Source organism: Plecotus auritus (assembly GCF_963455305.1).
Source record: "Plecotus auritus genome assembly, chromosome: 8".
Classification (NCBI taxonomy): Eukaryota; Metazoa; Chordata; class Mammalia; order Chiroptera; family Vespertilionidae; genus Plecotus; species Plecotus auritus.
In genome coordinates, this window is record NC_137782.1 from 7,274,612 (window position 1) to 7,302,363 (window position 27,752).

The 27,752-nt window shown below is 41.8% G+C and overlaps 1 protein-coding gene across 8 annotated transcripts in view; it reads left to right on the forward strand.

Moving 5' to 3' along the window:
• The first annotated feature begins 5,102 nt into the window (after window positions 1-5,102).
• The window catches only part of DTNA (dystrobrevin alpha), a 332,992-nt gene continuing 310,342 nt past the window's right edge, over window positions 5,103-27,752 (forward strand). For 7 of the 8 annotated variants that reach the window (XM_080683222.1, XM_080683225.1, XM_080683241.1 and 4 more), the window contains exon 1: window positions 5,169-5,419. The gene's annotated coding sequence lies outside the window, so the exon portion shown is untranslated. Of the gene's footprint in view, window positions 5,420-27,752 lie in introns of all 8 variants that reach the window. The other variant, XM_080683220.1, reaches the window with a different exon arrangement.

The following is a 27,752-nucleotide window of genomic DNA, read 5'->3' on the forward strand; positions in this document are numbered from 1 at the left end:
ATGGGCACAGGGGCCTGTCTCAGCCCATCCTCCGCACCCCCGCCCAGCCCCTCCCACCACAGCCCCGCTCCGGCTGCAGCAGCTCCCACATGCTGACAGTGCAGAGCAATTGGGGCCGGTGCCGTCAGCAAATGTGAGTGGCAGCTGCTGGCCCTGATCACCCCTCAGGAGCAGGGGGGGTGTGGAGAAGTCCTCAGGAACAATCGGGGCTGGCAGCCGCTGCTCACACCCACTGATGGCCCTGAGCAATCAGGACCGGTGCTGGGCGCTGGCAGTGGGTGCAAGCAGCGGCTCTGGCACTGGCTGTGGGTGTGAGCGGGGCTGGTGCCGGCAGTGGGTGAGAGCAGAGGCTCCGGCAGCAGCAGCGGGTGTGAGCAGGGCAGGTGCTGGCAGCAGGTGCGAGCACTGGGCAGGACCGTGGCACACAGGAGCAAAGAATTTTTAGAAACCACCAAAGGCTCATCCCGATGACAGCGACCGGTACCCCACCTTGGCCTGGTGCCCCTGCTCACCTGCTCCACCGTCCCACCACAGCCAATGCCTGCCATGTTCTGTGCTCTGCCATCTGCTGCCCACACCCACCATTTCTATGCGTGCCCACTGGTGGTCAGCGTACATCATAGTGACCAGTTGTTCAGTTGTTCCGCCGTTAGGTCTATTTGCAGATTAGTCTTTTGTTATATAGGGTTATTTTTGATGCCTTGCATCTTGATATTATGTATTCTTGGGCAAAACAACAACAAATACATTCAGCCCTAAAACAATAAAAAAATGGGCTTAAAAGAGTTGGAGCAGCTAAGTGAGTAGATGATAAGCACTGGACTCTCCAGCTGGTTTTTTTTCCCATCTGCACTGTGACATTTGCACTGAAGTTTCATCTGAAGCATGTGTGTTTTGTTTCTGGTCTGTTGAGAAAATAAATGCTCCCAGGAATAAAGGGCACCCAGGTAGGATGTCGTTGAGAGATGTGAACCATCATAATATGTATTTAATGAATTGCTATTACAAGGTGGAATCACAGCTATTTAAAATGGCAACAGATTTGCACATTCTAACATGAGATTAAAACAGCAACATACAGCACTGATCTTGTCCCTGACCTTTAACCTTGCGTTAAAAAAAAAAACAACAAAAAAAACCCCAGCAACATACACTTGACCCCTTACACTCATTCTTAGGCTATGTTCTCCCTTTCAGTCCCAGAACGTGAAGAATGCAAACAGCATTTCTCTTGAGGATCTTAGTGAGACATGAAAGTCTACAGAGGAGACACTGGGCTGAGCACCGTATGCACCGTCAGAGCAGCTGAATGACAAGGCACAGCCCTGCATGCAGGAGGCTTCCCTCTAGCGAAGGGGGCGGGGAGTGCAGGTAGGTGGGCTGTAAGGAAGAACCTCTGTTCTCCTGAACTTGCAATTAATTACTCCTTAACTGCTGACAGGGCTGTGACTCCATGCATTTCTCAGGAAAATGGATACTAATATTATCTATAAAATACTAGAGGCCCAGTGCACAGATTCATGCACCAGTGGGGTCCCTCAACCTGGCCTGTGGGGATCGGCCAAAACCGGCAGTCCGACATCCCCCAGGGGTCCTGGAGTGCGAGAGGGCACTCTGCAAAGTTGCTGTCCCCCGGCAGCTCCTGCATTGAGCATCTGCCCCCTGGTGGTCATTGCGCGCCATAGCTACTGGCCAGTCGGCCAGTTGTTTAGGCTTTTATATGTATAGATATACCTCAAAGTGATGTATCATTGGGGTTTAATACAAACACAGATTTACATCCCTTCAAGTTTCAGGAATACTTAGGACACAATTTCTTCATCTCAGTGGAGGTCAGAAGACAGTGTTCTGTCTGAGGCCCAGGAGTTTCAAAGGGCTGTGTATATGGAAAAGTCAGAGGCCAGCAAAGGGTTCTTTCTGCCCTCCTTGGCTTCAAAATTGGGTAGCTCTCACACTCAAAAAAAAATCTAACCCCGAGTCCCCTGAGCCACAGCTCAGTGGCTCCATCATCGTGAGTCCTGTGTTGGACTGCTGAGTAACGTTTCCTTCTTGAAGGCTAATCAGTGTCTCCAGGGAGCGGAACTTAAATATATTTTGTGTCCCTCAAGTCCCATATCATCCTTCCCTGAAATAGTAGTGCACACCCAGGGATATAAGCATTTCTGATTGATAAAATAGTGATGTCTTTACTTCTTCAACCCCTTTGAACCTATCTTCTTTTCTACTCTTGTCATTCAAGTCTTTTAAATGCTCCAAATTTTTTAATGCCTCATGCCCCCAAACTATTAGTAGCTCATAGGTTATAGCAGTGGTCGGCAAACTCATTAGTCAACAAAGCGGCAAACCACGGCTCGCTAGCCTCATGTGGCTCGCAAGCCGCAGTTTGCCGACCATTGGGTTATAGTAATCATTCTTATTTGACCTATAACACATATACACTTTACATATCACTATGTTTATAAAACACATACACACATAAAACATAGTGAACATTCTGATTTTACCTATGGCAAATTCTCATGAATTATAATCTATTTTAAAAATCAAGAAACTATAAGAGCAAAATAGTAAGCATCAGTAATTTATTGTCCTTGGTAAAGATAGCCTAAATGAGTATAAACCATAAATTCATGTAGGTAGCCATATTAAAAATATTTTTCTCTAAATGAAGGTATTCTGATACAAACCACTAGTGCATGTTGAGCCCCTGAAGTTGTAATGCATTTCTGAAACACGTTATAATCCTCAAACCCAAATATACCTCTGATTAAAACAAATCCTGCCATGAGTATGCACATCCAAGGGAAAGTGCTCTTCATATATTGCTGTTCAATTCAGGCCTCCACCTCTTCTGCAGAAATCTCCCAGAGATACTGCAAAGCCATTATCGTCTGCTACATGCTAACGCTTCTAGTTTAACTCCAGTAGCCTGTGTAAAATCCTGGATTATAAATCACTGTTGCGATCTATGCCCAGGAATCCATCTACTGGTATTGTTGATGAGAAGGATTGGAGGGGGCTACACTGAGCAACATCTTTAGGGTTGACCGATCATAAAATTTAAATATTTCCAAAACAATGAGTGAAAATGTTCAGCACTTCTCCATTCAACACGTAGAAAACTAGGGAGAATTGTTATATTCCTTTAAAATGAAGCCCAGGTAGGTACCTACCTCTCATTATCATCAGGCTCAATAAAGACTGTGTAAAAAGCACTTGGAAAAATCTGCAGTACTTTAAAATTATGTTGTTATTATTTTTTGCTTTAAATACTGCAAGCCTAACTCTTTGTTGCCTGCGTTAATATCCCTGTGCTTTTGGTTTCCCATTTATCTCCCTGAATTTCAGTGTTAATTTACTCTTAAAACATTGTATATACCCTGGCTATTTGATCTCATCGTCACTTCCATTGTTACCTTCTATTGATAGGTCAGCCTGTTTATTTCTTCTAGTGGATCCTGTATTTGAATTTTTAAAACTGAGATCATTCAGGGTAGTCTCCACAGGACTGACACCTGGCGTCCTTGCCATTAAATTCCTGTATGCTTATCAAAAGGTAATATTTGATAACAATATGAAACTATATGATATTCCAATTTTGTTTTCCATTAAATTCCTGTATGCTTATCAAAAGGTAATACTTGATAACAATATGAAACTATATGATATTCCAATTTTGTTTTCCATACAGCAAAATTTGGAACATTTTAACTTTTACTTGAAAGCTGGTCCTCTTTTCATTCTTTTTTTTTTTCTCTCTCTCTTCTTGTAACTTAATTCCCTTTTATTCGTCCCTTCCCCAGCTCTTTCCACTGCTTAGTCCTCTGCCTTCTCCTGGACCCTTTTTCTCTCTCATACCATTTCTCTTCTCTTTGGATTACTAGAATAGAAGACAGCTGGATTTTCCGACGTACACCTGAACAAAAGCCACACCGGAGTGCTCTTTGTGGGAACCTGTGGTGGATGTGTAGGTGAAGGGCGAAGTTCACATATTACCTTGGCCATTGAGATGGTGTGGGGGTCAAAGACAGATGAAATATGGGGCACACAGACAAATGAAATATTTTTAACATGGAATACAAATTAAATAGGAAAAAAGAAAAGGAGAGAACCTTATACTTAATTTGTGACAGTTCATAACAACAAAAATAAGAAAGCATTTCACCAGTGGACTTTTCAGTATATATACTGAACAACTAGTACACCAGTGGAGGACAGGTTTCAAATAGTAAACTTCTCAATATCCTTCAAAATATAGCACAGTTTTTCATATACATCAGGCACCTCAAGGGGGTTTGAGTGAACTATACAAATCATTATGAAATTGATCACAACCCCCAAAATATTGACTAACATTGCTTGATATTACTAAGAAGTTAACAAAATGAATATGAGTGCATACACAGAAAAAGGGGGAAAAATTACATGAAACTGGAGATACGTACAAATATACAAGAGAAAATTATATGAAAACACATACAGAAAAGTTAATTAATTTGCAATCTTAGTAGGTAATTTTTTAAAAATCAAGAATATCTTCATTATTTCCCGGAATCTAAGTTTCCAGAATTGGTTCTAGTGAACAAGCCACCTGTGAGCAGCTGTGCAATTAATATTAATAGAGAGATATTGACTTATGTGTACTTGGGTAGGTCATGTTATCTGACCTCCACTTCTGTGTCTCTGAAGTGACTACTTAGTTGCCTTCCCATCCGCCGCCTCTGCAAAGATGCTCTGCAAATAAATGAGGTAATGTTTGCAGCTTGGGAAAGAAACCCATCGCATGCTCTCAGATGTTATTACTGTTCCATAGTCAAGCCTGGTATATCACTGCCTCTGTTTTAAATTGAAATTGTGCTGTTGGAGTCCTTGGGTTCTGACCAAAATCTGGGTCAACATAAGAAAATGATTATTTTTAATTCTGCGGCTCTGCTCTGATCCCTTGCACGTGTGAGGGGAAACCGTGGAAAATAAACAAAGCACATAAATCAAGCTTTGAAAGAGAAAAATATCCGGAAGGATTTTTTTTTTTTTTTTTCAATGAAGAGCCTGAACACTGTGTTTCTCTGGAGGAATATTTGGCCGAGGAAGGAGGGTAGTGCATGCAGTGTGAGTGCGCGCGTGTGTGCATGTGTGTATGTGTGTGTGTGTGCCGTGCGTGCGCGCCCGCGGAGAGGGGCGGGGGAGGCGGAGGAGGAGGATGAGATCATAGTTTCAGGATCCTCAGGAAACCCTGGTACTGGCAGCAGCCAGCCGCTGCTGTGCCCACATGACCCACAACTCTGGCAGCGGACCGGCACTTCCAACATTATTAAATAATAAGAAAGCGGCTCTGCTCCATGCCCAAACCGCCCTGCAGACTAATGGACACCTTCTAAGAGTTTGGCGAGTCGGTGACGAGGCACCCGTCCATTCCAAGGTGTGTGCTAGGCGTTTTCCTCCGTGACAGCTCGGGCGTGGGGGAGGGCGCGGGGTGCGGGGTCCTGGGGCCGCGAGGAGTGGGCACAGGGCTGGGCTGCTGCGCGCTGCCTGCCGCCCGGAGCTGCGGAGGCGGGGATGCCCGGGACGCGCAGCCCGGCGACGCAGGGACCGCAGCCCCGGGCGCCGGGGACACGGGCTTCGCTGCGGAGCGAGCGCAGGCGTGGCGCCCGAAAAGTCAGGAGTGGAAGCGCTGGCGAGCGCGGGGTGGTGGGGGCGGGGGCAGGGAATCGCCCCAACGCCCACTCGCGGGGTTCCCACCTGCGCGCGGGCCGGGCCGCAGGGAGCGCGGAGCATGTGCGGCGCTGCAGCCGGGACTGCGGAGGGCGCCTGGCCCGGCGGGCGGCGCCTCGGGCCCGCGGGCGGCGGGGCGGCTGCGGCAGGAGCGCCAGGCGGGGGCGCGGGCCGCGCAGGTAAATCGCAGCCGCTGGGGCCCCCCGCAGCCGGCAGCCCGGGCTCCCGGGCTGGAGGTAGCAGCCGCTGGTGTCGCTGCGGGCTGAGTTGTTTTTGTTGTCATTGCCGCCCTCTGGGTCGTCCTGGAGGGCTGAGCTGGTGGGAGTGGCGTGGCCACCTCCACTGGGGATGGCACTTACGGTGGGGGGCAGTGCGGGGAGGGGGGGTGGTTGGTTGGGGCCGGGGAATCGGGGAATCCGCGGTGGGTTCCTTTCCAGCCCGTGGCGTCGTGCGCGTGGCCATGCACTGCGGTGCGTGGATGGCTGCGTGGGAGTGGGCGCTCCTCCTGGGGCGCGGGGGCGGCGGGGCACCCAGGTGAGTATCCGGCATTTGTAGCCTGTTGCCCATTTTGGAGTTTTCCACTGGACAGAGGGTGGGCGGGAGGTTGGTTCTAGAACCCCAAGTGGGAGGTGGAGAGGTGTCTGTCCAAGGACCAACCCCAAGGGGAGCAGAGGGGTGGCCAGGCGGTGCTTGGGCGCAGAGGCACCATGGCTGGGACTGGGTAGCACAGCCTTCCCTTTGGCAGACTTGGGGTATGGCTTTGAGAAGATAGTGTAGAACTTAGGGGGGAAATAGTAAATGTACACTTGCGAAGTAAACACCGTTAGATTCATTCTTGCTCTTCAAAAAAAAAAAAAAAGGCCTTTTGAGTTGTTGTGTACCTTCAAGGGTTCCTGTAATCAATTATGGTCACTTGATATTTAACGAGTGTTGTGTGTTCTTTTGAATGGTACAATTACCTATATTGTTGGAAGTACAAAGAGTTATTAATTTATTTTACAAAAAAAAACACTTATATTGTTTATTCCAAAGGTAGAAACTTTAGGAAAAAACAGCTCTCCACAAATTGCATGCACAGTTCTATGTTCTTTAATTTTATCTCACTTAATTCTTATACCACCATAAAGGGAAGAGTAGGTCAAATAGCATCTACCTTTTATAGATGAGGAAATCCACGGAGATGCGAAATAACTCACCCAAGGTCATACAGTTATGAAATATTCGAGCCAGCTGGACTTTTGCTGTACTCTTAACCTATTCATCATATATATATATATATGTATATATATATATATACACACACACACATATATATATATATATATGAACCCCATTGTACCTAAAGTCTACATTTGATATATTTCCCACATCTCTACCAAGATGATCCTCTTAATTATGTGCTACACGTAGGGGGCAATTAATTTTTTCTAATTTTAATACTGTAATTATGGCAACTATCCTTTGAGTAGTTTCCTTTTGTCATAATGAACCTAATTTCCTACTCAATTGTAGATTAAAGTAGTATTTATAAGCACAATCAAGCTTTTCAGCAGTTAAGATTCAACAGGAAAGTAGATTATAAAGCAGATAGCTGAATCTATTTGTTTGCACTTTGCTCAAAGCGTGGTCATTATTTTCTTCATAATACGATCTTGCAGAATTTTCGGTCAACTTTAATAATTTTAATCCAATCACTCTGAAAAGAGGTATGGAGCTTTAAAAGAAGACGTATGCCGTTCTCTTTCAACTGTCCGTAATTAAAAGCAGGCTACATTTTGAGGGAGTTCATGTATGTCATGCCTTTACCAATGGTAAACACTTATACAGAGTTGTGGAGCAATGAAGACTGAAATCAAATTTTCTCATTATTCTAAGTTGAAATAACTTTTAAATCTCCACTTGTTTTAAATGATCTATGGTGTTGGAAAGGTGTCAGGGGGGTGAACTCCAGAGAATTACTCTTCATTTGAGCTTATTGAGCTCTCATGATATTCATTCTGTTGGACACATGTCTCTCTTAAATCTTCATCGGCTATTTTTTAAGTAATTTAAATGCTTCTTTACATAATGAGTTTCAAAATTATTTTGACATTCATAAATTTTCTTAATTCTTGGCTTTCGGTTTAATTAAATTCAATGTACACATTTCAAAGCCACACCTAGTCAACATTATAAGTGAAAGGGGGCTAGAATCCAACTGGAACTACATGGAAACATGATCTTTGGATGTGAAAAGATTTTCCTGTTCTTCCTAGGTTAAGCTCCTCCGCACACCAAAGTATGGCCGCAGGGTTATTTTGGGAATGCTGGAGGGCAGTGCTGTGGTCAGGAGAGTTGCACGCCATGGGACACAAGTGTTTTTGATATTGAAATTGAGTCTGAATTTTCCAAGACTATTTATATAGGATGTTGATCGTCATTAAGGTATAAATCCTGTGATACACACATGTCCTTTCTGACTCAGATCTGTTCCAGTTTTCTAGTTTCTGTTACTTATTTTAGAGAAAACATTGCCTTGTTACTTTTACCTCACCTGGTGGATTTGACATGACTTTTTCCTTTCAAGTTCCACATCGCTGGTTTTGGGAGAATCGTACCGTCTCCGCCTCCTGAGAACCCCTCTATTCCAGGTGCTGGATGGACAACCGGAAGTCAGTGGTGAGCAGGAAGATGAGTGAGCCCTGTCAATTTCAGAGGGTCAGACTTTAATAAAGTAATTATACAAGTAAACCCTTATTTACAAATTCAGGTAAATTCTCTGAAAGAAAGAATTCAATAAGAATGCATGTTAAACCATAGCCCGTTTTGCTCAGTGGATAGAGCATTGGCCTGCGGACTGAAGGGTCCCACGTTCGATTCTGGTCAAGGGCACATGTCAAGGTTGGCTTGATCCCCATGGGGCATGTAGGAAGCAGCCAATCAATGATTCTCTCTCATCATTGATGTTTCTACCTCTCTCTTCCTCTCTGAAATCAATAAAAATATATATTTTTTAAAAAGAGTGTGTGTTAAGGAATTCTGGACCAGGCAGGGAGTTCAAAACAGGATGCCCATAAAATCACATATTTGCAGAGGAGTGACGTGTGAGGAAGTGTTTACTAAATTAAGTGGTCTTCTTAAATGCTTTCATAAATATTTACTGAATTATTTTCAGAGACCTGTGTCTCATTTTGGTTATCTCTACACTTCTCTATTCATCAGAAGACACGCTGTTTCCCCTCACTGTTTCCCCTCATTATCTGCCTATGGACATGGGGAGGTTTACAAAACTATCCAATACTTTTTAAAGCCCATAGAGCATGTGCTACCCTCAACTGGTGAGTGTCCTCTTTGAAGAGAGTTATTTAATTTTAAGGAAATACAGTTCTTTTCTTCCTTGGCCTTAATAACCACTTTGAAATCTTAAAAGGTAGTTGCACGTGTGTTAAAGTGGAAGCATGTTTCAGAACAGAAATGCAACTGATTTATGCCTGGCACCTAAGATTCTATGAAGTGTCCCAGGGAAGAGAAGGGGCTCCGGAGAAAAGGAGGTGAACCTAAGTGTTTACTACCCCTGGGGAAATGGGTCCTAACAGCTTAAAGCAAACATCACAGTATCTGCATTTATGGAATACTTGCTGGGTGCTGGACATCATTTTATGGACTCTCTATAAATTACTATCCCAATTCCTCACAATAGGCTTCTGAAGTCTCCTCATTTTATAGGAAGGGAACGGAAGTACAGGAGGACAGGAATCATAACCACTGTCACAAAGGAAGAGAGAACCCTAAACTCACGAGTTCTGATTCTGTCGTCCACACTGGGAACTCATGAGGTGTCACACCTGGTTCACCACTATCCTGGTGCATTGAATTCCCATCATGGTGAACATAATGACACTTCCTAATTTGATCTTCTAGTTACTGTTTCCTTCATAAAAATAAGTGGAAAACACAATACTTTTTATATATCAACGATTTTTGCCTCATATTTTGTAGGCAATATATATATATATATATATATATATATATATATATATCAAGAAGATATATATGAATGCCTATACAAAGACTGGTGATGGCTAGATTCTGAGAAATGTATCATTATATGTTTTTTAAAATTCAAAAATAGTAACCTGAGTTCCATTTGAAACTGTTGACAATTTTAACATCAATAATACGGACTTGAACATTCCACATAATCAGGGAAATATCTTTAACAGCTGGAAGTTCTAATTGATAAAGTTAAGAATTTAAGTCCCGTGTTTCACCTTTCCCAAAAGTCTTTGTCAAGGGTATGCACTGCTAGGAGGCTATACAGTATAACATCAAAACATCTGTTGCAATATCTTCATAAAACATTATTTTAAAACCCTGTTAATTTTTGCATTGAAATCTTTTGACATGACTCCTAGTAAGTGTTATGATAAAAAACTTAATCATTTCAAATATTACCCAAACAATGTTAACCTAAGACACATGGCACAAGTCGTTAGCAAAAGGAAGTACTGATTGGTTGTGTGCTAATGCATATAAAGATGTTTGCACAGTGTCTGAAAATAAATGTTAGTCAAGGTCCTTTCTCCCTGCAAACAGTGGGTTCTGTGCAGTTGATATGATTGTTAATGTTCACCATGAATCCCAATCTCTACATAGTCCACATCTACAAATGTGTGTGTCTCTTCTTTGAAGCTGTTGGAAATCCTTAGGGAAGAGCATATAGTTTCTATGACTCATGTCTCTCTATGAAGAGTGTGATGCAGGGGTCCTCAAACTACGGCCCGCGGGCCACATGTGGCCCGCCGAGGACATTGATCCAGCCCGCCGGGTGCCGCTGCCTGTCCTGCTTAGCAGCCGACTCGTCCCGGGCCCGCAGTGCGCATAGGAATTTTTTTTTAAACTATAGTCCGGCCCTCCAATGGTCTGAGGGACAGTGAACTGGCCCCCTGTTTAAAAAGTTTGAGGACCCCTGTGTGATGCATCACTTCTCTGTATGCTCAGCTTCACCCAAAGCTTTACATCATAGAATCACTAGCAAACTATCACTCTAATTCAGTGGTCAGCAAACTGCAGCTCGCGAGCCACATGCGACTCGCCAGCCGCCGTTTGCCACTGTTGACTAATGAGTTTGCCGACCACTGACCTAGACTCTGGATTCCAATAATCACAGGCTGTTGTTGTTCCTTGTGATTAAGCCCCTATCCCAGCGGTCGGCAAACTCATTAGTCAACAGAGCGGCAAACCGCGGCTCGCAAGCGGCATGTGGCTCGCCAACCACTGCTCTAATTTATACCATAAGGAAAGTGATGCAAGACTTGGTTTTGCTTTATGTGAGTGTATGTGTGTGCATGTGTTATGAGTGAAAGACGCCATTGAGTACACCATAGAATAACTCATTAACTAGCTTACAATTTGATACCATAATACAGCATCCTATTCCAAAGAGTGCTGTGTGTTTAATGTAAATGTAAAATGTATCCATCAGTTAAAATAGTACAGGTTATGGAGCCCAACAAACAACTCTAAAATGTCAGTGACTGAAATCCCCCCCCCCAAGGGTTTATTTCTTGCTAATATTATGTGCCCATGTAGGTCAGTATAAGACTATTTTACATCTTCCTCACTCAGGCCCAGCTTGATAAAGCTCCCATCATCCAAAACATCCTCATCCTTCCCCAGGCACAGGGGAACATGGTGAGTCACCCACAGTTCATAAAGGCTTTCATCCCGGAGCACTGCTTGCCACTTCCACTCCTCACATTTTATTGGCCACAGCAGGTCATGTGACCATTCCTACTCATGGGTGAAGGCTGTCACATGCCCAGATGGAAGAAAATGGCAAGATTTGTGAACAGACCTCGTGGTTACCATATAAAATTAGCCAGGACTCTTCAATCGTTTTATCACCTAAAGACAATGTATGATTTACTATAAAAGTGGAATGACCAACAATTATGGTTAGGATGTCAGCATGGAAAGGTAGCTCCAGCATAAAATGACCAGCAAAGGAAACAGACACTAAACTTGTGAAATGGGTGACATCCTTTCCGCGCCCCCCCCCCCCAATGGGGTTGAATTTAGTCAAGGAACAATACCAGCCATGGTTTGTTTTGAGGAAATACATGAGGGAGCCTATCTGAGAGCTAGCATAAGCCATGAACACTGCCAAGAACTGCTTACAGCACCCAGGCTTGCTTTTCTGAACAGACTTGATGGTATCGACATGGTACAGAAAGCGGGACAGCTAGGTGTGTCTTTTAATGTCACCTGCACCTACAGAGACAGATAAACATACAAATGAGCTAACTGTATGTTTATTTCAAATTGCCATACCTAATCTGAAAAGTTAGAATGTATCCTACCCATACTAAAGGTTTAACTAAACCTTTTATTTTGAGATAATGGTAGACTCACATGCTACTGTAAGAAATGATATTGAGAGGTCCCGTGGCCCCTTGGACCCAGGTTACCCCCATTGTGGGAAATGGCCCAATCTTAAAACTTAACAGTAAAACGCAGCAAACAGTCCAATTAGAAAATGGGCAAATGACACGAAGAAATATTTCACCAAGGAAGATACACAAATGGCAAAGAAGCACATAAGATGATGTTCAACATCATTAAGGAAATGCAAATTAGAACCACAGTGAGATGTCACTGCAAACCTATCAGTGTATTTATTGCAAGTTTGTCAAATCTCATTATTTTTGGTATGTTTATTTGCACCCTGGGGACTTCCTTCAATTTATTAGTCCTAAAAGTTTCTATTTTTATAGAACTGTCGATGTGGACGCTTTTATTTCTCTTTCCTTGTCTTACTGCACTGCCTAGAACTTGGAGTACTGTGTTGAATACGAGTGGTGAGAGTGGACATTTACCTTGTTGCTTACCTTCAGGGCAAAACATTTAATCTTTTACCATTAAGTGTAATGTCAGCTGTCAATTCTTTGAAGATGTTCTTTATAAAATGGAAGAATTTTGCCTTCATTCTGATTTTTTAAATCATAAATAGGTATTAATTTTTGTAAAAGTGCTTTTTTCCCCTCGAGTGATATGAGTGTTTAATTTTCTTCTTTAGTCTGTTAATATGGTGAAGTATATTGAGTGATTTTTGACTAGAATCAACCTTCCTTTGCTGCAGTAAATCCCACTTGGTCTTTGTGTATAATTCATAGTAAACACTACTGTTTGCCAATATTTTGTTAAATATTTTTATATCTATCTATATTCATGAGAGATATTGGTCTGTAACTATTTTTGGTACCTTCTTTGATATTAGTATCAGAAGATACTAGCTTTATAAAATGAATTGGAACGTATTCCATGCTCTTCTGTTTTCTGAAAGGGATTGTATAGAATTGGTCTTTATTCTGTGTGTGTGTGTGTGTGTGTGTGTGTGTGTGTTTTGTTTTGTTTTAGTTAAGAACTCTGTTTCTTTAATATTTGTGTGTGTATATATATATATATACTTTTTAATTTTTTTTTTTTTTTTGCTAGGCTGCCATAACAAAATAAAATCCAACTGGGTAGCTTAAACAAATATATGTTCTCATAGTTCTGGAGACTTGGGAGATTAAGGTGTCAGCAGGTTTGGTTTCTTCTGAGGCCTCTCTGCTTGGCATGTAAGCAACTGCCTTCTCACCGGGTCCTCACATGGTCTTTCCTGTGTGTGCATCCTTGGTGTCTCTCTGGGTGCTCAGATTTCCTCTTAGAAAGATAGTAGGTCGATAGAATGATTAGGGCCCACTCTAAATGTCACATTTCAACTTGATCATAACTTTAAAGGCCCTATCTCCAAATATAGTCATGTTCTGTACTAGGGATTGGGGCTTCAACATATGAATTTGGGAGAGGGAACAATTTAGCTTATAATAATACTTTTAGGCTATTTAAATGATTTGTTTCATACTGTGTGTGTTGTGTTAATTTAAGTTTATTACAATTTGGTTATTCAACTAAGTAGTCCAATTTATTTTTGTTGAGTTATTTATTTTTGTTATTTTGATGTCTGTGGGGTCTGTAGTGATATCCCTTGCTTCATTCTTTTTTTTAAAAAATAAATCTTTATTGTTGGAAGTATTACATATATCCTCTTTTTTCCCCCATGGACCCCCTCCCGCCCCAGGCCCTCACTGCCCCATTGCCTGTGGCCATGGGTCATGCATATCTATATATATAAAAGCCTAAGCAACCAAGCGACAGTTCGACCATTCGACCGGTAGCTATGACGCACACTGACCACCAGGGCAGACGCTCTGACCTGTAGGTTAGGTTGCTGGCTGTGGGTTAGCTTGCTGATGGGGCCCTGTTGGCCCCGAATCTGGTTCACCTGTATCCAGGACCCAGAGAGGAGAGAGAAGGGAGTAGGGAGCCCGATTTCTCGCAGAATCAGCCATGGGTTAGCTTGCTACGATATTAAAATATTTCTTCTAATTAATTTTCTTTCAATGTGCATGAATCCATGCACCAGGCCACTAGTATACATATAAGGTTCTTGGTTGATTACTTCCCTGCCTCCCAGCCTCCCCTGCCTTCCCTCCGAGATTCCCCACTCTGTTCCATGCTTCCATGCCTATGGATCCACTCCACTCATCATTTATTTTGTTATTTAGATTCCACATTTCAGCGAGATGTTGTGATACTTGTCTTTCTCTGTCTGACTTATTTCACTTAGCACGATACTCTCCAAGTCCCTCCATGCTGCTTCAAACGGTAAGAGATTTTTTTTTATTTTTTTTTTTTTTTTTACTGTTGCCTAGTACTCCATGGTATAAATATACCATGGCTTTTTTATCCACTCATCTACTGTTGGGCACCTGGGCTGTTTCCAGATCTTAACTATTGTAAGTTGTGCTGTTATGAAGATAGGGATGCAGGGGTGCATATATTCTTTCTGATTGGTGTTTCAGTTTTCTTAGGATATATTCCTAGAAGGGGGATCACTGGGTCAAATGGCAGTTCCATATTTAATTTTTTTTTGAGGAAACTTCATACTGTTTTCCATAATGACTGCACCAGTCTGCGTTCCCACCAGCAGTGCACGAGGGTTCCCTTTTCTCCACATCCTCGCCAGCACTTGTCATTTGCTGATTTGTTGATGGTAGCCATTCTGGGAGGTGTGAGGTGATACTCATTGTCATTTTAATTTGCATCTCTCTGATGATTAGTGACTTTGAACATTTTTTTTTTTTCATATGTCTCTTGGCCATCTGTATGTCCTCTTTGGAGAAGTGTCTATTTAGGTCCTTTGCCCATTTTTTACTTGGTTTGTCTTCCTTTCGTTAAGTTGTATGAGTTCCTTATATATTTTGGATATTAACCCTTTATCAGATGCATCATTGCCAAATATGTTCTCCCATACAGTGGACTCCCTTTTTGTTTTGTTGATGGTTTCTTTTGCTGTGCAGAAGCTTTTTATTTTGATGTAGTCCCACTTGTTTATTTTCTCCTTAGTTTCCTTTGCCAAAGGAGATGTATCCATAAACATATTGCTATGAGAGATGTCTGAGATTTTGCTGCCTATGGCTTCTTCTAGGATTGTTAATGGTTTCACGACTTAACATTTAAGTCTTTTATCCATTTTGAGTTTATTGTTGTGTATGGTGTAAGTTGGTGGTCTAGTTTCATTTTTTTGCATGTATCTGTCCGATTTTCCCAACACCATTTATTGAAGAGACTGTCTTGACCACATTGCTCTTGACTCCTTTGTCAAATGTTAATTAAGCATAATGGCTTGGGTCAATTTCCGGGTTCTCTGTTTTCTTACATTAATCTATATGTCTGTTCTTGTGCCATTTCCAGGCTGTTTGGATTATGGTGGCTTTGTAGCGTAACTTGAAATATGGTATTCTGATCCCTCCAACTTTGTTCTTCTTTCTCAAGATTGCTGCAGCTATTTGGGGTCTTTTTTGATTCCATATAAATTTTTGGAGTATTTGTTCTAGATCTGTGAAATATGCTGTTGGTATTTTAATAGGAATTGCATTGAATCTATAGATTTCTTTGGGTAGTATGGACATTTTAATTATGTTGATTCTACCAACCCATGAAGAAGGTATATTCTTCCACTTGTTTATGTCTTCCTCTATCCCATTTTTCAACATTCTGTAGTTTTCTGAGTACAGGTCTTTTGCTTCCTTGGTTGAGTTTAGTCCTAAGTATCTTATTTTTTTTGTTGCAATGGTAAATGGGATTATTTGTTTAGTTTATCTTTCTGTGAGTTCATTACTGGTGTATAAAAAAGCCATTGATTTTTTGGTGTTAATTTTGTATCCTACTACATTGCCAAATTCATTTATTAAATGTAGTAGGTTTTTGGTGGAGTCTATGTTTTTCTATGTACAATATCATGTCATCTGTGAATAAAGAGAGTTTTACTTCCTCCTTTACAATTTGGATGCCTTTTATTTCTTCTTCTTGTCTGATCACTGTGGCTAGCACTTCCAGTACTATGTTGAATAAGAGTGGTGAAAGTGGACATCCCTGTCTTATTTCTGTACTCAGGGGAAATGGTTTTCATTTTTGCCCATTGAGTATGATGTTGGCTGTAGGTTTGTCATATACGGCCTTTATCATGTTGAGATATGCTCCTTCTATTCCCACTTTGCTGAGAGATTTTTTCAAAAATTGTTGTTTGATTTTGTCGAATGCTTTTTCTGTGTCTGTTGATATGTTCATGTGATTTTTGTCTTTCAATTTGTTTATGTGATGTATAACGTTTATTGATTTGCGAATGTTGTACCAGCCTTACCATCTATTTTGAATGATAGCCTTGCTGGATATAGTAATATTGGTTTCAGATCATTGCTTTCCATTATTTTGAGTACTTCATGCCATTCCCTTCTGGTTTATAGAGCTTCTGATGAGAAATCAGAATAAATGCCACCTGGAATAAATGCCACTTGGTCATGATGCATGATCTTTTTAATATATTGCTGGATCTGATTTGCTAATATTTAGCATCTATGTTCATCAGGAGTATTGGCCTATAATTCTCTTTCTTTATAGTGTCTTTATCTGATTTTGGAATTAGGAAAATGCTGGCCTCATAAAAAGAGTTTGGAAGTGTTCCTTCCTCTTGGATTTTTTGGAATATTTTGAGGAGTACAGATGTTAGTTCTTTTTTGAATGTTTGGTAAAACTCCCCTGTGAATCCTTCTGGACTTGGGCTTTCGCTTGCTAGGATTTTTTTGATTACTACTCCTATTTCATCAGTAGTTATTGGTCATTCAGGTTCTCTGATTCTTCCTGATTCGGTTTTGGGAGATTGTATTTTTCTAGGAATTTGTCCATTTCATCCACATTGTTGAGCTTGTTGGCATATAGTTGTTAATAGTATTTTCCTACAATACTATGTATTTCTGTGGTGTCAGTGGTAACCTCTCCACTTTCGTTTCTGATTTTACTTATTTGGGTCCTCTTTGTTTCTTGATGAGTCTGGCTAGCAGATTATCAATTTTGTTTAACCTTTCAAAGAATCAGCTCTTGGCTTCATTGATTTTTTTTGTATTGTTTTCTTAATCTCTATGTTATTTATTTCTGTTCTAATTGTTATTATTTCCTTCTACTTACTCTGGGCTTTTTTGTTGTTGTTCTCTTTCTAGTTCTTTAAGTTGTAGGGTTAAATAGTTTATTGTTGATTTTTCTTTTTCTTTTTTTTGAGGTATGTCTGTAGTGCTATCAACTTCACTCTCAGGACTGCTTTTGCTGTGTCGTAGAAATTTTGGGTTGTGGTGTGTTCATTTTCATTAGCTTCAAGGAAGTTTTTGATTTATTTCTTGATCTCATTGGTAACCCATTCATTGTTTAATAACATGCTATTTAACCTCCATATGTTTGAATATTTTGGAGTGTTTTTACTGTAGTCAATTTCTAATTGCATTCCATTGTCATCTGAGAAGATACTTGATATAATTTCAATCTTCTTGAACTTGTATAGACTTGTTTTGTGTCTTAACATGTGGTCTATCTCTGTGAATGACCCATGTGCACTTGAGAAGAATGTATATTCTGCTGCTTTGGGGTGAAATGTTCTATAAATGTCAATTAAATCCATCTGATCCAGTGTGTCTTTTAAAGTCACTGTTTCCTTGTTAAGTTTTTGTCTGGAAGATCTATCCAGTCAAGTCAGCAGGGTGTTAAGATCCCCTACTATGACTGTATTGTTCTCCATCTCTCCTTTAAAGTCCTCTAGAATATTTTTTACATATTTAGGTGCTCCAATATTGGGTGCATATATGTTTAATAGGGTTATATCCTCTTGTTGGATTGAGCCCTTCAGTATTATGTAGTGACCTTTGTTGTCTCTTGTGATGGCCTTCATTTTAAAGTCTATTTTGTTGTGTATGAATATTGCTACTCTAGCTTTTTTTTCTTTTTCGTTTGCATGGAAAAATTTTTTCCATGCCATCACTTTCATCCTGTGTGTGTCTTTTGTTCTGAGGTGGGTCTCTTGTAGACAGCATATAGTTGGGTCATGTTTTTGTATCCATTCAGCTACCCAGTGCCTTTTGATTGGAGCATTTAATCCATTTACACTTTGGGTTATTATTGATAGGTACTTATTTATTGCCATTTTAATTCTGTATGCTTAGGTTTCTCTCTCTGTTTCTTCTCACTACAGCAGTCCCTTTTGCATTTCTTGTAATGCTGGCTTGGTGGTGATGAACTCCTTTAGCCTTTTTTTTTTTTTTTTTTTTGTCTAGGAAGCTCATTAGTTGACCATCTATTTTGAATGATAGCCTTGCTGGATATAGTAATATTGGTTTCAGATCATTGCTTTCCATTATTTTGAGTACTTCATGCCATTCCCTTCTGGTTTATAGAGCTTCTGATGAGAAATCAGGTGTCAGCCTTATGGGAGCTCCTTTGTAGGGAACAGTTTGCTTTTCTCTTGCTGCCTTTAAGATTCTCTCTTTGTCTTTAATTTTTGGCATTTTAAATATGATATGTCTAGGCATGGGCCTGTTTGGGTTTTTTTTTTAAATATATTTTTATTGATTTTAGAGAGAAAGGGAGAGGGAGAGAGAAAGAGAAACATCAATGATCAGAGAGAATCATCGATTAGATGCCTTCTGCACACCCCCAACCTGGAATCGAGCCTGCAACCCGGAGCATGTGCCCCTGACCGGAATTGAACCCAAGACCCTTCAGTCCGCAGGCCAACATTCTATCCATTGAGTAAAACCAGCCAGGGCAATTTGGGTTCTTCTCGCTTGGGATTCTCTGTGCCTCCTGAACTTGTGCAGCTTTTTCCTTTACCAGGTTCGGAAAGTTTTCTGCCATTATTTCTTCAAACATGTTCTCTATCCCTTTCTCTCTTCCTGCCTCTTCTGACACACCTGCTATTCTAATGTTATGTTTCACATTGACCCACAGCTCCCTTCAGCTGTCCTCCTGGTGTTTTATTTTTTAATTTTTTTTTAATCCTCACCCGAGGATATTTTTTCTTTGATTTTCAGAGAGAGGGAAAAACAGAGAGAAACACCGATGTGAGAGAAACACATCGATTAGTTGCCTCCTGCATGAGCCCTGACCAGGGCCCGGGCCAGGGAGGCACCTGCAACCTAGGTACGTGACCTTAGCCGGAATCGAACCTGGGAGCCTTCGGTCCAGGCTGACGCTCTATCCACTGAGCCAAATCAGCCAGGGCTGTCCTCCTGTTTTTTCTTTTTGGTTCTCTGACTTATTTATTTTAACCCTATCATCTAACTCACTGATTTAATCCTCAGTTTCCCCTAATCTCTGTGTATTCCTTCCAGTGTGTTCTTTATTTGTGCTATGTCATTCTTTATTTAAGACTGTTCTTTTGTCATAGTTCTCATACTTGTTGAGCATCTTTACCATCATTACTACTCTGAACTCTGTTTCAGACAGATTTTTAATCTGTTTCATTTATCTCTTCTTCTGGAGAATTCTCTTGTTCTTTTATTTATGGGTTGTTTCTTTGTCTCCCCTGTTTGGGTTTGTGACTATGTATTAGGTAGATCCTCTGTGCCTCTCAATCTCTAGTGCAGGACAGTGTCAAACCCTGTTTCTGGCTAATTAGATCAGGCAAAGACTCAGTCTCCAGAGACTGCCTCTGCCTACAGAGTGATAGGATTCGGACTTAAATTGCTCTGAGGCAATTGTCCTCAGGTGTGGTGAGAGTTTTCTTTTCAACAGGGTGGGGCAGTTGTTTCTGCCTGGAGACTAATTATTATTTTTAGTCTCTTAAGTGGCCTCAGGAACTCCGAACTGTAGGGCAGGGTGTTTACCAACAGTGTGGGTCAGCTGTCTTCCCTGAGGCAAAGCTGCTAGTATAGCTAATGCCTGTGTGAAAAAGATGTCCTCTGCCTGAGGGAATGTCTCAGCACAGGAAAAGGGGTGTCTGCCTTCTGAGCTCTACACCAGATCCCCTGATCCTGGCTTCTGCTCACCCAGCTCCATTCCACTCTGCCCTCCCTCTGCCAGAGCACAAGGTGGGTGGCTCCATAGGGAATTTTATGCATTGGCCCTTTAAGAGGGTGCCTGAATTTCCAGCAGTCTCTCCCTGTGACAAAGACCCTGCTGCTTTTCACAGCCAGATGTTGTGTGGGTACCCTCCTCAGTTCTGGTGCTCTCTGCTGGGGGCCCAGCTTGGGGTTTAGACCTCAGAGTTCTCAGTGGAAATCCCCCAGAGCTGATGTATCTCTCCTCAACTTCAGTTGCTGTCTGTGGGCACCTGGCCAGCCCTTTCACGCCTCTGCCCCTCCTACCAGTCTCTATGTGGTCTCCACGTTCTGTCCGGGTGTCAGGGTTCTCTCCTGTGAGTTTTCCATTGATTGTTCAGGAAGTTTTTCTGTATTTTAGTTGTAATTCCAGCTTGTTCCTGGGAGCATGTCCGTGCAGCATCCACTGACTCGGCCAACATTTTTAATCTTTGTCTCGCTTCATTTTTGATGTTGGTAATTTGTGTCTTCATGCTGCTTTCAGTTTTGTTAGAGGTTTGTCAATGTTATTGATCTTTAATGGAACACATTGTTGTTTCATTAATTTTTTTCATTGTTTTTGTTTTTCATTTCATTGATTTCTGCTCTTATAATTATTACCAGAGGCCCAGTGCACGAAATTTGTGCACGGTGGTGTGTGTCCCTTATCTCAGCCTGCATCCTCTCCAATCTGGGACCCCTCGAGGAATGTCCGACTGCCCGTTTAGGCCCAATCCCAGTAGAGATCTCTCACAATCCAGGACTGCTGGCTCCCAACTGCTCTCCTGCCTGCCTTCCTGATTGCTCCTAACTGCTTCTGCCTGCCAGCCTGATCATCCCCTAACCACTCCCCTGCCAGCCTGATTGCCCCTAACTGCCCTCCCCTGCAGGCCTTGTCCCCCCCAACTGTTCTCCCCTGCAGGCCTGGGTCCCCCCCCAACTGCCCTTCCCTGCAGGCCCAGTCGCCCCCAACTTCCCTCCTCTGCTGGCCTGGTCACCCCTAACTGCCCTCCCCTGCAGGCTTGATCACCCCCAACTGCCCTTCCTTGCAGGCCTGGTCCCTCCCAACCGCCCTCCCCTGCTGGCCATCTTGTGGCAGCCATCTTGTGTCCACATGGGGGCAGGCATTTTTGACCACATGGGGACAGCCATCTTGTGTGTTGGAGTTATGGTCAATTTGTATATTACTCTTTTATTAGATAGGATTTTCTCCAACCTGCTTGCTTTTGGTTTATTAATATTGTTGAGTGAGGGGTTAGATTATTGGTTTTAGGTATTTCCTTTTTCTAATGTTTGAATTTAGTACTATAAATTTCCCTCTCAGCACTGTCATAACTATATCACAAACATCTTAGTATGTTGTATTTTTATCTTTATTCAGTTCACGTCCTTCCTAAAATTTCTTTTGAAATTACCTCTTGACCCATGAGTTATTTATAAGTGTGTTGTTTATTTTCCAAATGTTTGGAGATTTTCCTGTTATCTTTCTGTTACTGATTTCTAGTTTGATTTCATTTTTATCAGAAAACACACTATATGATTTCAATTCTTTTAAAATTTTTAATGTTTATTTTATGGCCTGAAATGTTTTCAATCTTGGTATTTGTTCCATGAGCACTTAAAAAGATGTGTATTCACATGATTGGGAGTAGAGTGCTCTATAAATGTGCATTATATCCTGTTGGTTGATGTTGCTGATGAGTTCATATATATGTTTGTTAATTTTCTGTCTAGTTGTCCTATTGATTGTTGAAAGGGTATGAAGTCTCTGTTATAATTGTGAATTTTCCTATTTATCCTTTTAATTATATTCATTTGACTTTACATATTTTGTAGCTCTGTTTGTTATATATGTATTTAGGATTGCTATGTCTTCTCGGTATGTTGACTCTGATAATCTGGTAATTAGATTTGCTCGAAGTCTACTTTAACTGATATTAATATAAACACTCTTTTTCTTTGATTGATGTATGCATGATATTTCTGTTTCCATGCTTTCATTTTCAATCTGTCTATATTGTTATATTTGAGAGTTCTTTGTAGATAAAAATATAGTTCTATCTTTCATTTACTGTAATTATTACATTAGGGCTTGTGCCTACTATTTTATTTTTGGTTTTTCTCTCTGTTTGTGGTTTTTTAGTTTCTCTGGGAATTTTCCCTGCCTTCATGTGAATTACTTGAGCATTTATAGAATTACATTATTATTTGTCTATGTTTTTTAAAAATATATTTTTATTGATTTCAGAGAGGAAGGGAGAGGGAGAGATAGAAACATCAGTGATAAGAGAGAATCATTGATCAGCTGCCTCCTGCATGCCCCCTACTGGGGATCAAGCCCACAACCCAGACATGTACCCTTGGCCGGAATTGAACCTGGGACCCTTCAGTCCACAGACCCACTCTCTATCCACTGAGCCAACCCAGCTAGGGCTGTCTATAATGTTCTTAAGTGTGCCTCCTTGTATACATTTTTTAGTGGCTGCTCTAAGTATTATACCATATACATACACTTTATCACCATTTACTACTATTGTCAGTTTATCAATTCAAGTGAAGCAGAGACACCTTACCTCTCTTTATGTCCCTTTACCCTCCCCACGTATAGCATAAAAGCCTTAAATATTTCTTCTATGTATATTTAGAGCCACATTAGACAGTACTGTAATTTTTGCATATAATTTTGAAGGCTCGAATTCATTTGAAGGAGAAAGCTCATTGTATTTATTCATATATTTCTTTACTATGTTCTTCCTTCTTTCATACGTTCAAACATTCCTTCTGTTATTGCTTCCTTTTTGTTTTGAGAACTTCCTCCAGTCATTCTTTTAGAGCAGGCAGATCGGCTGATGACAAAATCTTTGTTTTCCTGTATCTGAGAATGTCCTGATTGCTCCTTCATTTCTGAAGGATATATTAACTGGATATAGGATTCTAAGTTGACAGTTATGTTCTTTCAACATTTGAAAAATGCTGTGCCACTTTCTTCTGGCCTCCATGGATTCTCATGAGACATCTACTGCTGTTCTAGTTGGTTTTTCTCCTAAAAGTAAAGTGCCATTTCTCCCTTGCTCTTTTTCAGATTTTTTTTGTCTTTTTATAAATTTGACCATGCTGTGTATATGCCTTGTCCATTTTCTTTTCACCTTTCACGTCTCCAAGATATGAATGTTAGATCTTTCGTTATAATCACACAGTGCATTAGTTCTTTCTTATATGTTCTATTTCTCAGCTGAGCCTTTCTATTTTTTCATTTGTCTCAAGCATGTTCATAATTGCTTATTTAAGTATTTTTAAATTATGGCTGCTTTAAAAAATTTTCCAGATAACTTAACATCTCTGTCATCTCATTATGGGTATCTTTCAATTATCTTTTCTCATTCAGTGTGAGATTTTCCTGGTTCTTGGTATGATGAACGATTTTCAATGGAAACCTAGACGTTTTATTATTATGTTAAGAGAATCTGGATCTGATTTACCAGAAAATCTGTTTTGGCAGAATTCTAACATCACAAATGGGGATGGTGCCACCTCATTTCTGCCAGGTGGGGGTAGAAGCGCAGGTTTCCCCCTCAGTCTCGTTTGTCACCTGAGGGGTCTCCACATTGCTGTGGGGCGAGGTGGTAATTCAGCCTCCTCACCTTGTCTTCCCTGAGACCTCTCACACTAGGAGAGGTACGAGTGCCTCTTTTCTCTTTCCTCTGCGGCCTCCACTGACAAGATGGGGGCAGGGAGGTAGCCTGATGGCTCCTGGGCTGTGATGACACCCTGATCTTCCCTAAGGCTCCTATAACATCACCCGGTGAAGAAGGGGAGCCGTAACTCAGCCCAGCCAGGTGAGGGTGGAAGTCCAGGCTCCCGCCTAATCTCCATTGACAATGTAGTGTGGTGGGAGGTGTGGGTCTCATCACCACATGATGGGAATAAAGGTCTCAGCTCCCTGCTGGGTCTTCTGTGACGTCACTTTAGTAGGAGTTGAGCACCTTGTGTCAGCCTGGTGAGGGTGGAAGTGTAAGCTCCCTGCTCAGCCTTTGTGGGCATGGGTGTGGTAGAACCCATTTTTTTCTGTTTTATTTACTGGAGCAGAGCTGTTATTGTCTAAACTAGAGGCCCGGTGCACAAAATTCGTACATGGGGGTGTGTGTCCCTCAGACCAGCCTGCACCCTCTCCAGTCTGGGACCCCTCCAGGACTGCTGGCTCCCAACTGCTCGCCTGCATGCCTTTCTGATTGCCCCTAACCACTTCTGCCTGCCAGCCTGATCACCCCTTACCCACTCCCCTGCCAGCCTGATTGCCCCTAATTGCCCTCCCCTGCAGGCCTGGTCACCCCCAACTGCCCTCCCCTGCAGGCCTGGTCCCCCCAACTGCTCTCCCCTGAATGCATGGGTCCCCCCCAATTGCCCTTCCCTGCAGGTCCGGTCACCCCCAACTTCCCTCCTCTACCAGCTTGTTTACCCCTAACTGCCCTCCCCTGCTGGTCTGATCCCTCCCAACTGCCCTCCCCTGCTGGCTATCTTGTGGTGGCCATCTTGTGTCCACATGGGGGCAGGATCTTTGACCACATGGGGGCAGCCATCTTGTGTTTTGGAGTGATGGTCAATTTGCATATTACTCTTTTATTAGATAGGATGTTTTTTGTTTGTTTTATATTGCTTCTTTCCAGGTCCCTTGGCTAGAGAGAATGTGCTTTTGTTGGCCCTTTAAAAAAGTCGGTGCCTATTGGCATTTCTGGGTTCTTGGTTTTTTCAGCTCCAGGTCTGGGATATATGAGACAAAACAAAACTTCACCCTGCCATTTACCACCCTTTTGCCACAAGGCCCTCTCACTGGTTTGCCTTCTGTCCAACTTTCAGAGTCTTTGTATGTTTATTTTATGTACAACATCCAGGGTTTTGGCTATTGTTACTCAATAAAAAAAGTACTTCTACTCCATTTTCACAGAAGTCTAGTCCATATTTTTTATGCAAATATAAACTGAAAAATATCCCTCAGCATTGATTCTCAAGGTTGAATCTCAGAGGATTATTGCTGACCTGTTTCTGAATGACAAGCACTCTCCAGGTCAGTGGGATGAGGGGGTCCTTGTACAATGATGCAGAAAGGCTCACAGAACATGCCATCTGTGCTGAGGTTCAGAGACCCCATGGAGGTACTCGTACTCCGAATCAGCGCTTTCTCCTCTCGGGAATCCATGATGCGGGCTGGGAGATTCCCCCATTCTCACAGACTCTTTTCTGGCAGATTCTAGAGCTACACCACCCCAGCCCTCAGGTATCCTCACTACGTATCCTTTATACCTGGTAACATTATCCATCTGAAAGGCAGTTTTGAACCAGAAAATGTGTGAGGAAAATGTTACTAAGTGAGAAAGAAAACAGCAAACACAAAATCCATATGTAAATGGTCATTGAGGAGCACCTGCCAGCAAGCATTCCTGTTCATTCTGTTATGTGACATTGTACATTAAAAATAAATGTATTGATTTTGTCAAGTTGTTTGATCACTACTCCGTAGATTAAGTATCAAAGATGGGACTAAGAATTTCCTGCTTGAAGCTAATATACTAAGGAATAACAGGGAGGAAATCACAAAGAAAAATAGTCTAGGGAAATTCTCCCAAGAGACAAATCAAGTTATTGACATTGTAGTTGACCATGAAGTTCTCACTGTACCAGAGCAACTCCAAGTGTGGTCCTCAGAGAAGCAGCATCGGCACAACCTTGAGACTCATTGTGAATGCAAATTCTAAGCTCCACTGCAGACCTACTGAAACGCCAGGGATAGAGCCAGGAATCTGTCCTGCAGCAAGCCTCGGGGGCTCCTGATGGCTACAGCGGGAAACCACTGGATGAGAGTAACCTTCTAAAGTCTAAACCCACTGCAGAAAACACTAACTATATGCTTCTCGTGGTCCTTGACTCATCAGTTTAATGTTTTGGAAAATGTATTCATTGTATGTCACAGTTTGTGTTCTTCAATGATAAATATGTTTTCAAGTAAATATAAAGAAATTAAAATTGTATTATCCCCAGCGGTCTCCTTAAGTACATCTTGATAACTTGCACCATTATTTGATACCCTTTACCCAAATAGTCACAACTGCTCCATGTCTGGCTTTGGGGTTGTAACCAGAAACAAGAGCCACGCCTACACCTCCCTGCCTTTGCTCCTCAGAGTTGCCAAGTCATACAGCAGTGGTTTTTCTCGCTGTTTCTATGTTCTTTCTAGAGCTGACAACAGTCAGGAAGATATTTGGAGGCGAGGGTGTGGGCGTCTCCGCATCACTCGAAGGGGGAGCTTTTTAGGAGATCTGTCACACAGCACTGCTAGAGACAGATGCATATGCAGATGTCCGGACTGGTTGTCATCACCGCTTCAGCTCTACCAGAGGGGACTCCCTGTCTTCTGCATGCTGGCATTTTTCTCTGGGGTCCTGTGAGATGGAAGGGCATCTTACTGACAAGGCTGGCCTGTGGACAGAAGCTGCATTTTGAACAGAGATTTTTATAATTGCGGTACAGTAACCCCTGGATAGGGTAAGCCAAGATCATTCAGAAATAAAAGGTTAAAAGGTTTAAAATTGTTTAGTGATTATGATAACATATAGATAGATGCAGACTGGAGAAATAGTCCTAAATGTGATCCTCTTGTAGTTTATTTAAGGGCGGTATAGTATACTCTTTTACTCTTTCAATTAGCAATTCTCTAAACTTAATAGATTGAGTTCACTTAATATCCACCACGTTCAGTTACTCATATTTTAGCTTTTTGATCAGTTATCACATTAGACTCTTATAATTTTTAAGCTGATGTTTTAATTTGTATAATAAATTTCAGCTCCACATGCCTTTTACTCCATATACCTTTAAAAGGTATCTTGCTCTTGAATAAGCTAGAGAAATGGCTCCTGAACAATGTTTTTAAAATATATTTTTGTTGATTTCAAAAGGGAAGGGAGAGTGAGAGAGAGGGAAACATCAGGGATGAGAGAAAATCATTGATTGGCTGCCTCCTGCACACCCCACACAGCGGATCGAGCCCACAACCCGGCTATGTGCCCTGACTGGGAATCAAACTGTGTCCTCCTGGTTCATAGGTTAATGCTCAACCATTGAGCCACCTGGCCGGGCAGCTCCTGAACAGTTTATCTGCTTCTGATGTAAAATAACACACATTCTCCATTTGGAAAAATATTCTCTTATCCTCTCAGTACCCCCACTACCAGTTGTACTGTGTTTCTCATCCCTTCTGTTCCCTTTGTGGACTCAATCTGATTGTATTTCTCATTTACTCATTGTGCTTGGGTGTTTAAAGGGCTATGCCTCTGCAGTGTTTGGGGGCTAAGACTTTTCCACACCTTCATTATGCCGTGTTTGTTAACTAGCACCATTTGGGCAGGTTGGAGGAAGCATCCGTTCAGAACATAGTTTTACGTAGTGCAGCAGATGTCTTCTCTCACAGTCATCCTTTACCCAACAAAGGCCCCCGGCCCCGGCAGTACCAGTCAGCTCTCTTTGTTCTTAATCACTTGGTTGGCATTCTTAATATAGTAAACCACCCCCACAGTGTTGGGGGAAGCCTAAATGTGAATTTAAAAAGATATCCCTCTCTAT